At 37.0% G+C, this 9,890-nt stretch overlaps 1 long non-coding RNA gene across 1 annotated transcript; it reads right to left on the bottom strand.

Moving 5' to 3' along the window:
* Window positions 1-8,335, bottom strand: LOC148610417 (uncharacterized). Its single transcript, XR_015914723.1, has 3 exons — window positions 8,217-8,335; window positions 2,691-2,772; window positions 1-502 (listed from the first exon to the last, which is right to left on the bottom strand). It is a non-coding gene; the product is annotated as an uncharacterized LOC148610417 (long non-coding RNA).
* Window positions 8,336-9,890: the final 1,555 nt, after the last annotated feature.

Here is a 9,890-nt window from a genome sequence, read left to right on the forward strand (position 1 = left end):
ATTATAGCCTGACAACCATGTAACACGCCAGGGGTACCCCATTCCACCACCTGGGGCACACATCCCAGTTGCTATGTGGTGGAGCGCCCTAGCCCCCGGCTAGAATTCTGAGCGCTATTTAGTCGCCTTTTACGACAAGCTCAGCGCTGCTGCAGGCATATTCGTTTAACACCCGAACCTGCACGGGGCTCAACATACATACGATGACGACATAGGGTGCACTATACAGTTACATTAAGGCGCACTGTTAAGCCCACCAAGTTACCCCCGTCAAATTTTATAAGACTTAAAATTAAAAGTTGAAATTTTGTGGATACATTGTTTAAATGTAGTTGAGCATTTATACATAGACAGATAGTTAATTATTTCGTTGTACCTGTGTAAAATGTTGTTTTTGAGTCAGACGCAGTCTGCCCTGTAGTGTTAGGGTTTCCTCGACGTTCATTGAAGACCCACTGATGCACTGCAGCTGCCGTTGTCAAGCCAGAAATATTACCAAAACCTATTAATTCAAAATCACACTTTTTGACTGTTATGAGTAACTCTCACAAGTTATTGCATGCACTAGTTTCTTTTTATAGTGTATTATTTTCTGTCATGTTATTTATGAGCAAACACATGTATTAACACAAAAGTTATTAGCATATCGTATAATTAACATAAACAAATTTATATCTAGCATTATTATTATGATTGTTATCGAGGAAAGCACTTCTGGCTGTCTAATTCAACATTCAATGTTAAGATAACCATAAAAAGATAAGGTAGGAGCTTGCATACCGGTCTAGATGCATCAATATGTAATTGCTAAAGCATAATACGCTGTGTAACCTATTCAACCGTTGGAAGTTTTGACTGGACGTTTATTCTATCAAATATTGTTTAAAGCCCCCTCTTATTGACTGTGAGTTAACATACGATGTATTTAAAGAAAACATTCTGTTACCAATTACACCTCCGTAACAAAAAGTCGCATTTTCAAATGATGCGTCATTGCTACGCAAATCATGTCATTTTTTATCTTTTGCCTGTTTATTTCCATTTCAATTGTTTGGTTCTTTACATAAATAATTTCCTTATAATTTCCATCTGAATAGAAACATTTGAAAAATAAATCGACGGCAATTCCTTTTCTTAAGATTTTGTTCTCCTATACCTGTAAATGAATTAAAAACCATAAAGTGTCTTAGAGCATGTAACCCTTAACATCTGCTTTAATTTCTTTTGTTGTTTGTATTCAGATTTTTTCGTATATAATTTTGCACGTCAGATCCTCGCAAAACTGTGAACAAAACTCACTAGATACCCTGCTTTCTTTCCCAGAAACACTGATAGTGGTTTAATCATGAAGTTGTAAAATGCACCGTGTTGGGAAAGATGCCACGTTTCTCGCACGTTAAAGAACCCTACTGTGGTATTCTCCCGGAGTAGGAACCATAGGACTCCGCCACAGGAGGCTAAATTGCCCGACCCTACCCACCTCTCCCTATTTCCAGTGGCAATCAAAATTTGTCGACCCCATTGTCCTTGTGTCCCATCCCTTTTTCATTTCATCATCATCATTTCATGTTCATTTTATTATCAATTTCATGTTTATCGTCTGAATATAGCTGAAATATTGCTGCTCGGACGTTAAACCCCAACAAACAAACACATTCCTAAGAAATCACTGTCAAAGTATTTGTAAAGTTGCCTTTTTTTAGATTGATTGTGGGGTTTAGCAGCAATATTTCAGCTATATTCAGGCGATGAACATGAAATGATAAAATGAAAAATGGGATGGAACACAAGGATAACAGGGTCGACAAATTTGGATTGCCACTAGATATAGGGAGGGACGGGTAGGGTCAGGCAATTTAGCCTCCTGTGGTGGAGCGCAAAGGTTCCTACTCCTATCAGAGCAGGGTTCTTTAACCTGCGAGGAACGTGGGAACTTTCCCAACACGGTGCACCACTATGTTTTGCGGTCAGTTTTTCCGTACTATAGCCTGACAACCACAGCATGTAACACGCAAGGGGTACCCCATTCCACCACCTGGAGCACACATCCCAGTTGCTCTGTTGGCAGAGCGTTCTGAACACTATTAAGTCGCCTTTTACGACAAGCTTGGCGATGCTGCAGGCCTATTTTTGTAACATCCGGACCTGCACGGGGATACTGTTTTTAAGATATTGATAGTTCAAATTCAGTTAAAATGCTTTATGGAAAAATGGCGGGAACATTTTCCCGCACTTTTTCCTGATATAAGCAATCAAAACATATCTACGTCACTAATTCTGCTGGATAAATTTGAATAGCTTTTCAGTTGTTTCGTAGATGCATTTGAATATAGAGCAAATTGAGATAAATGATGTGTCACTCATTGCCTGATTTTTACACAGAATGGTACATTAATAGAGCTGGGAATATCCTTAAATGGTTGTTTTCTTTCCTCCATTCGGCCGATTCAATTTGTTATCAATATGTACCTCGCATATATATTATGCTTACTGTGGGTTAATTATTTTATTTCAGAAGTAACACGGGTAAGTTCGATACAAAATTTCGTCCATAAATCATAGACCGTATTTCGTAATGACTGTCGTCATCATACCTTTTTAATGATATACTCGTTGAATTTTGATACTTAAATTAAATTATAAATTGACTGTTATAATTTATAAAGAAACTCAAATTATAAAGAAATTACCTCCATGTTCCTGGTGCACACTTGAAAATAACCTGCTACGCAGTAGTGTGCACTACGTGATTGAGGTTACTTCTTCAAAGACCTAAAAACATAACAGTCATTCCTTAAATAACCTTTACGAATGGACCTTGGTGTCATCTCATTTTTTAAGACGGCCACTAACTAAAGTAAACATAACAGTATTTGATTAATAATTATCATTGGTTATTGAAAGTTAGAAAAATCGCCAATTACTACATCTAGCCGAAGTAGAAGGAAAATACATTTGAAGAAAGTTTGTTATGGATGTTTCTTAGAGTTTTTTCGATGGAAGAACACAAGATCTGTTATCTATATGATATTGTCACAATTATTACATTCCGGTTTCAAACATTTTAGGGTTTGAACCAAGAACTCGATAATAGTTTGGTGTGGTCATCTTCACTATCTGAGACATCTGAGCACTGGAACATTTACTTTATTTGTTTTTTACATATGAGCAACTTGGTTTGTAGATTGATTGATTGTTTGGGTTTTACGCCCGAGCAGCAATATTCCAGCTATATTAAGGCGATGAACATGAAATGGATGCTAAAGTGAACATGAAATAATAATGAAATGAAGAATTGGAAAGGAAACAAGAATAATGGGGTCGACAAATTTTGATTGCCACTGGAAATGGGAAGAGGTTGGTAGAGTCGGGTAATTTAGCCTCCTGTGGCGGAGCACAATGGTTCCTACTCTGAGGGAATGCCACAGAATTGTTCTTTAATGTTCGAGGAACGTGACATCTTTCCCAACACGTTGCACTATTATGGCTCGCGATCAGGTTCTCCGTATTATTGTCTGACAACCCCAGCATGTAACATACCAGGGGTACCCCATTCCACCATCTGGGGCACACAACCCATTTGCCCTGTGGGCAAAGCGCCCTAGCCCTCGGCCAGGGTTCTGAGCACTGTTTAGTCAACTTATACGACAAGCTTAGTGCTGCTACGGGCCTATTCTTTTGACACCCCTTCCTGCATGGGGCCGTTTATAGAAAAACAGATAACATATACTCCTTGGGCACGTTGTTAATACTCCAGGACGTTGTGTCTGGCTACCTCATCTATTCACTAGTTTCTTGAGTTTATTGTTTAAGTTGATTGGACGTTTTGTCTAGATCTAGTCTTTGGCCCCAGATACGCATGTTATACACATCCTGTTTCTGGTTCTAATCAAAGGATCTTAGCTTTACTGCAAATTACATAATCAAAGTAATTATCTCGCTCAATGACGCATGGGTTTGTAGATGGCATTATCTTAGCTCGCAATTTGCTCATAAAGGAAATTGTAATACGTTGCCTAATAACTCAATGATCAAACGCGCCTACTATGAGAAACAATTAGCTAACAACCTATAGAGAAATTAACTTTCTTAACGGGGACTTGAAACAATTAGGTCAATAGGGTAGTGTAAACACAAAATAATTTGGTTGTGTTCGTAATTTGGTTTATTTAAAGCACCTAAATCACAAGTGATTGAAGAAAATTATTGTTATGCTTCTTAGTACAGTGTAAAAAAATATCTAGACTTATGGTAAGGGAAATAACTCTTGAAATCAGTAGTATGTTTCTATATTCCATATCGCCAAAGACTTTCAAGCATTAATTTGAAATAGAATGAAAGTTACTTCGATGCTTACATGTGATTTAAGTAAAACGCTTTACACTAACTTTAGATGATTTTTTAGAGTTATGTCCCTTAGACTAGGCCAACATTATTAATTCTACCTAAACCGAACAATACAAATATTTTTGCGATCGGTTACTTGTCCAAATCGCCCCGTGCAGGTCCGGATGTTAAAAGAATAGGCCTGCAGCAGCGCTAAGCTTGTCGTAAAAGGCGACTAAATAGTGCTCAGAACCCTCGTCGGGGGCTAGGGCGCTTTGCCCACAGAGCATCTGGGATGTGTGCCCCAGGTGTGTTACATGTTGGGGTTGTCAGGCTATAATACGGAAAACCTGACCGCAAACCATAGTGGTGCACCGTGTTGGGAAAGATGCCACGTTCCTCGCACGTTAAAGAACCCTACTGTGGTATTCTCCCGGAGTAGGAACCATAGGGCTCCGCCACAGGATGCTAAACTGCCCGACCCTACCCACCTCTCCCTATTTCCAGTGGCAATCAAAATTTATCGACCCCATTGTCCTTGTGTCCCATCCCTTTTTCATTTCATCATCATTTGATCTTCATTTCATCATCAATTTCATGTTCATCGTCTGAATATAGCTGAAATATTGCTGCTCGGACGTTAAACCCCAACAAACAAAGTTATGGAGACAGATTTATAAAAGCATAACTATGCTTGTTTCAGGATCCTATATCTATTATATTTGTATGTATGTTATCACATTTATGATTATATGAAATAAAATAAGTTTAAACTAACGTCGCGCCAACCGTTGGGGATGACGGTGGCCCGATGAGCAAAATGTCATTGGGCCAACATCTGTTTGCTATCTGGGATAATACCAGATTTAGCAGGAATAGTGAAATGCCTCTGAGCCTCTGGTATTATTGTCTTAAGAGGGGATAGCAACTCTTGTATTACCTGTGGAGTGAGGAGTTTACAGACGTGTTCGCCACAAGAAAAAATGAAAAAAGGGGTGCTTTGGAGGAAAAGGGGGGATAGCTCATAATATAGGATAAAGAAAAAAACGAAAGGTGATTTTTCAGATGTTTTCGTTAATTAAGGAACTGTACATTTATAGATATATCACAAAAATTAGCCGAACTTTTCAATAGAATTATCAAAGCTTGGTTAAGTGCTTATTTTGAAATATCCAAGATTAATTGCCGAGTCCCCCTTAGAAAGTCCAGACTGGTGTTTTGTCAATAAACTATTAATAAGCAAATAATTATGGACATGTTTATATACACAACGCTCCATGCACTTAGAGACAGCACTAAGCAGGGATATAGGGCAATAGTTTTCTACCTCGTTTGGAGCCTTACTTTTGTAAACGGGAGTAACATTCGCTCTTTTCAAACCAGAAGGATAGATGCCAATACGTAGGGATAGATTAAAAAGTTTACATAATGGATACTTTAAAACAGTGGCACCCTCTTTCAGTAATCTTGGACTGATAAGGTCTGGACCTGAAGCCTTCGACGAGTTTAAAACTGACAGCACATCCTCAATTTCATTTTCATTGAGTATAATGCTATCAAACTTACTCTCGGCGTTGCACGGAAGATTCTTATTAGAGTCGTCGACCCTGGCTTGAGATGCAAAATAATTATTAAACTCATTTGCCTTGTCGAGATCGTCAAATATAACATTATCCCCCTTTATCAGCGGTGGAAAACTAGATTCCACCCCTTTAATCCCAGATATTTGGTTAACAGTATGCCACCAATTGGTATTAGACGGGTTTCCATTGACAAGTTTACTAATCAATTCATTATTATGGCTGTCTTTTGTTGATCGCACCATACTATTCACAATATTACGAATCCTTCGAAATTTTGCCCAATCAGAGTCGCGATTATATTTTTTCGCCTTTCTATGAATTCTGTTTTTTTTTTACGAATGTTTTTCCGTATATCGCTAGTAAGCCAACGCGGACTACCCTTGCGAACCGTAATAATTCTGTTGCAGCGTCGGCTGCTTCTATAATACTCTTCGTAATTTTATTGGTTATAAAATCAATATCTTCCGTTTCAAAAAAAGTGTCCCAGTCTACTCGACGTAGAATATTATTGAAATCTTCAAAATTTCCTTGGTCATACATCCAGACCTTACGCTTAGATGACCTCGAGTGTATTTTCGGGCAATTTATAAATCCAATTACAGGACAATGTATCGAATTTGGTCAATAAGCGGTGGGCCAACCCCGGAGTAGACTAGACTATGAATATCGTTAGTAATAATCAAGTCTAACAAAGATGAAGAACTTTCCGTAAAGTGCGTCGGTTTATCGATTAGTTGAGATAAACTGAATTTAGTAAGCATAGATTTTACCTTTTGTTTCTGAGGATCTAATTCATTGTCGTTAAAATCACCCGTGACCAGAATATAATCAATACTATTGTCCTCACATGCCTTTTCTAAGGATGTTTCTAATTTTCCCAAGATATCGATGTTCTTATTTGGAGGAATATAAAAAGTGGAGAACAGGACCTTCTTACCATTAAGTTTTAATTGCAACCAAATACCCTCCAGACCATCCTCCTCTAAGTCATGCCTTCTTAGTGCACTCAAGTTATCCCTTACATAGATAGTGACGCCTCCCCCACTTTTACCATGTCCACGATCATTTCTAAATGGAGTTTGATAATTCAGTAGGTGAACGGCGTCATCAGTATGACTATCATTTAACTATGACTCGGAAAAAGCTAAAATATCGAAGTTTTCATATTCAGCTGCAATTAATTCAAGCTTAGGAATTATACTTTGTATGTTCAAGTGAACAAATGAGACGGATGAAGAAAACATATCGCATATCTTAGAAGTCACTGATGAATTTTCAAGTGATGAAAATGAACTATCTGAATCATTAAACGTATTATTTCCATCAAGAGGACCAGGGTTACTTTCTATACCACCGATGATTAACAAGGTAGCTATGCAGACAGTTATAAAAATGAGCATGAAAATAAGACAAATTTTAGGAGTAGAAGACTCCTTGATCAAACTCTTACCCTTAACAGTATCGGTCTTGTAACTGTCGCCTCGCTCTGCATGTAACAAATTGGATATAAGAGAAGGCCGAATTATCGAAAAATAGATTTTCACAATACATGTAAATTTCGAAAGATTATTTACACTAAATATCATGATGCAAATACAAAAAGCATCGAGCAGACTGAATGTTTTTTTAGTTTTATAATTTGTTAAAAATTGTGAAAAAGACCCACTCTCATTCTATATTGTTCAATTCCAATACACAATTAGGTTACACCTGATTCATCTTTAGTTAAGTGAGAGTGGTCAAACAATAATTCTATCAAACCGTCTTGTAAAACATAATAACAAGTACACCAAACAAAAACTCTTTCAACAAAATCAAAGTACAAAGCAAAGTGAAGAGTTGTAAAGCATTCAATACTCATACATAAAATAAATATGTAAATCAGAAAGATAAGTAAGCTATATACAAAAATTATAACAGGTAGATATGTCAGAGATTTGGCCCAACGTCTATCAACCGACATGTATGACACATTGCCAACATCTTTTTTCCTATATTCCATCAACTTGTCAACGTACAGTGCAACCTCTGTAAACCGGCCATCACTGGGACTGACTGATGTTGTTGCTCCGGAAACTGGTTCCGGAAGTATACAACTATGATTAATCTATATCTGCAAAGTACCCTCATTTCATTTTTAAAGAATATTGACGGTTTGTGCAGTGCATTGTATCTTTTCAAATGTTTTTTTTTTTTTTGTAATACATGTATGAATACATTGAATAATTATTTATATCCATATTGTTGTTATTTTACAAGTTTATTTATAGAATACCATAAATACATCGATATCGGGGGGTCACTGACCTTGAAATACCTGTATATCTTTGTCAGCGTTTAAATGTACAAAGCATAAGACCACGTGGATAAGACCTCTTCATTTCGTATATGAATAAGTATTCCAATCCATTCATGCGGATGACACCATATTTAATAAAACAAAATAAGATAAACAAGTGCATTGAACCAAAACCACAGGTTAAAAAGTACGACCAAATACCAAATTACCATTTGCGAAAACATAAACTACAAACACAACTTAAATAAAACAAAGACGTTTAACCATATTTATTTATGACAAATTAAGCACTAAAATTGTATAATAAACATGTTCGCAAAAATTGTCATGGCTGAATTAATTGTTCATAAAAGTCACTAAATTCGGCACTATCATTATAAAATAAACATGTTCACAAAATTAATCATGATTTGACATAAAGTTAAATTGTTCAACAAAGTCACTTTTTAACAAAGTCTAGAACAGACACCTTTTTCTTCTTCAAACATCTCTGCAGAATTGCTGTTTCACTTTTAGAGTTCAAATCTTGTGCTACATCAAGAAAGTTATCGCTCTTTACCAAGGCAAATTTCTTCAAACGTTTGCTGAATGCAAGTATTTCTTCTAATGTTAAATCGGGTTCACTATCGGAAAGTTCATTGGTTTGATCATCATCGGAGTCGCTTGCATCACCGGTCGCTGTTTCGGCTGTGGCTGAGTGTGTTTCGATAAGAGCTTGTTCCCAATCGTCGCTGTCATCTTCAATCGACACATGCTGATCAAATGTGGCTAATGTCTCGGGATCGATTTGCGCGACACTGTTGATTTTAGCGAGTTGGTTCAGTGGGATGTTGTCGCCGTCATCATCGGAATCGCTCTCAGCTGAATTGTCATCTGATGAAAAGAGAAATCCACATAAATTAAAACACTTGGAAATTGTCTCAACACGAGTACCTTTAGCATTAAGTGTCTTATCTGGTAAGTAACGGTAATAAAGACCGGTTTCATCACAATTAAAAATGTCACAAGGCTCAAATTCGGAGCAAATTTCTGGAATTCGACTACGGTAGTCTTCAACAGTTTCTAAATTTACACCGGCGCTTTCGCCACTAACTTTAAAAGCTTTGATAGAATGACGAGCTTTGAATTTCTCTAACCACCCATTCGAAGCTTTGAAATCTGGAATGTCTAATTGACCGGCAAATTCTAATGCTTTCTCTTGAATAATAGGCCCTGAGATCGGTATGCCCTTGTCACGAGCTTGACGGAACCAGTCCCACATAAGATCATTCAAATTGTCATGCTTACTTTTAGTTGCAAATCTGAACTTCTGAAGATTGTCATTATTTTCAAAATTGCCAAGATACTCGGACTTGCGTTTCAGAATATCGGAAACTGTTGTTTTGCCTATGCCGAATTTCTCGCTTAAAGATTTCTGAGATGGTTTAGGATACTTTTCAGACTCTTTTATCAAACTAATTTTGTCTTCAAGAGTAAGTTCAATGCGGCGACGTTTAGCAGGCGGTTTAGACATTTTAACATGAAATGAATAATTTTAGCAGCAACTGAACTAGCAAGTAAAACGAAATATTTAATTATGATTTTAATTTATTTAACGCTCAAAATTTATAGCCAAATGAAATGAAACCATAAATTTAATTTAATTTACTCATAAGACAAAAGAATGCACCGCGGTCGGAAAA

Source organism: Perna viridis, chromosome 8, assembly GCF_037379345.1.
Source record: "Perna viridis isolate PV_CMFRI_1.1 ecotype Kerala chromosome 8, ASM3737934v1, whole genome shotgun sequence".
Classification (NCBI taxonomy): Eukaryota; Metazoa; Mollusca; class Bivalvia; order Mytilida; family Mytilidae; genus Perna; species Perna viridis.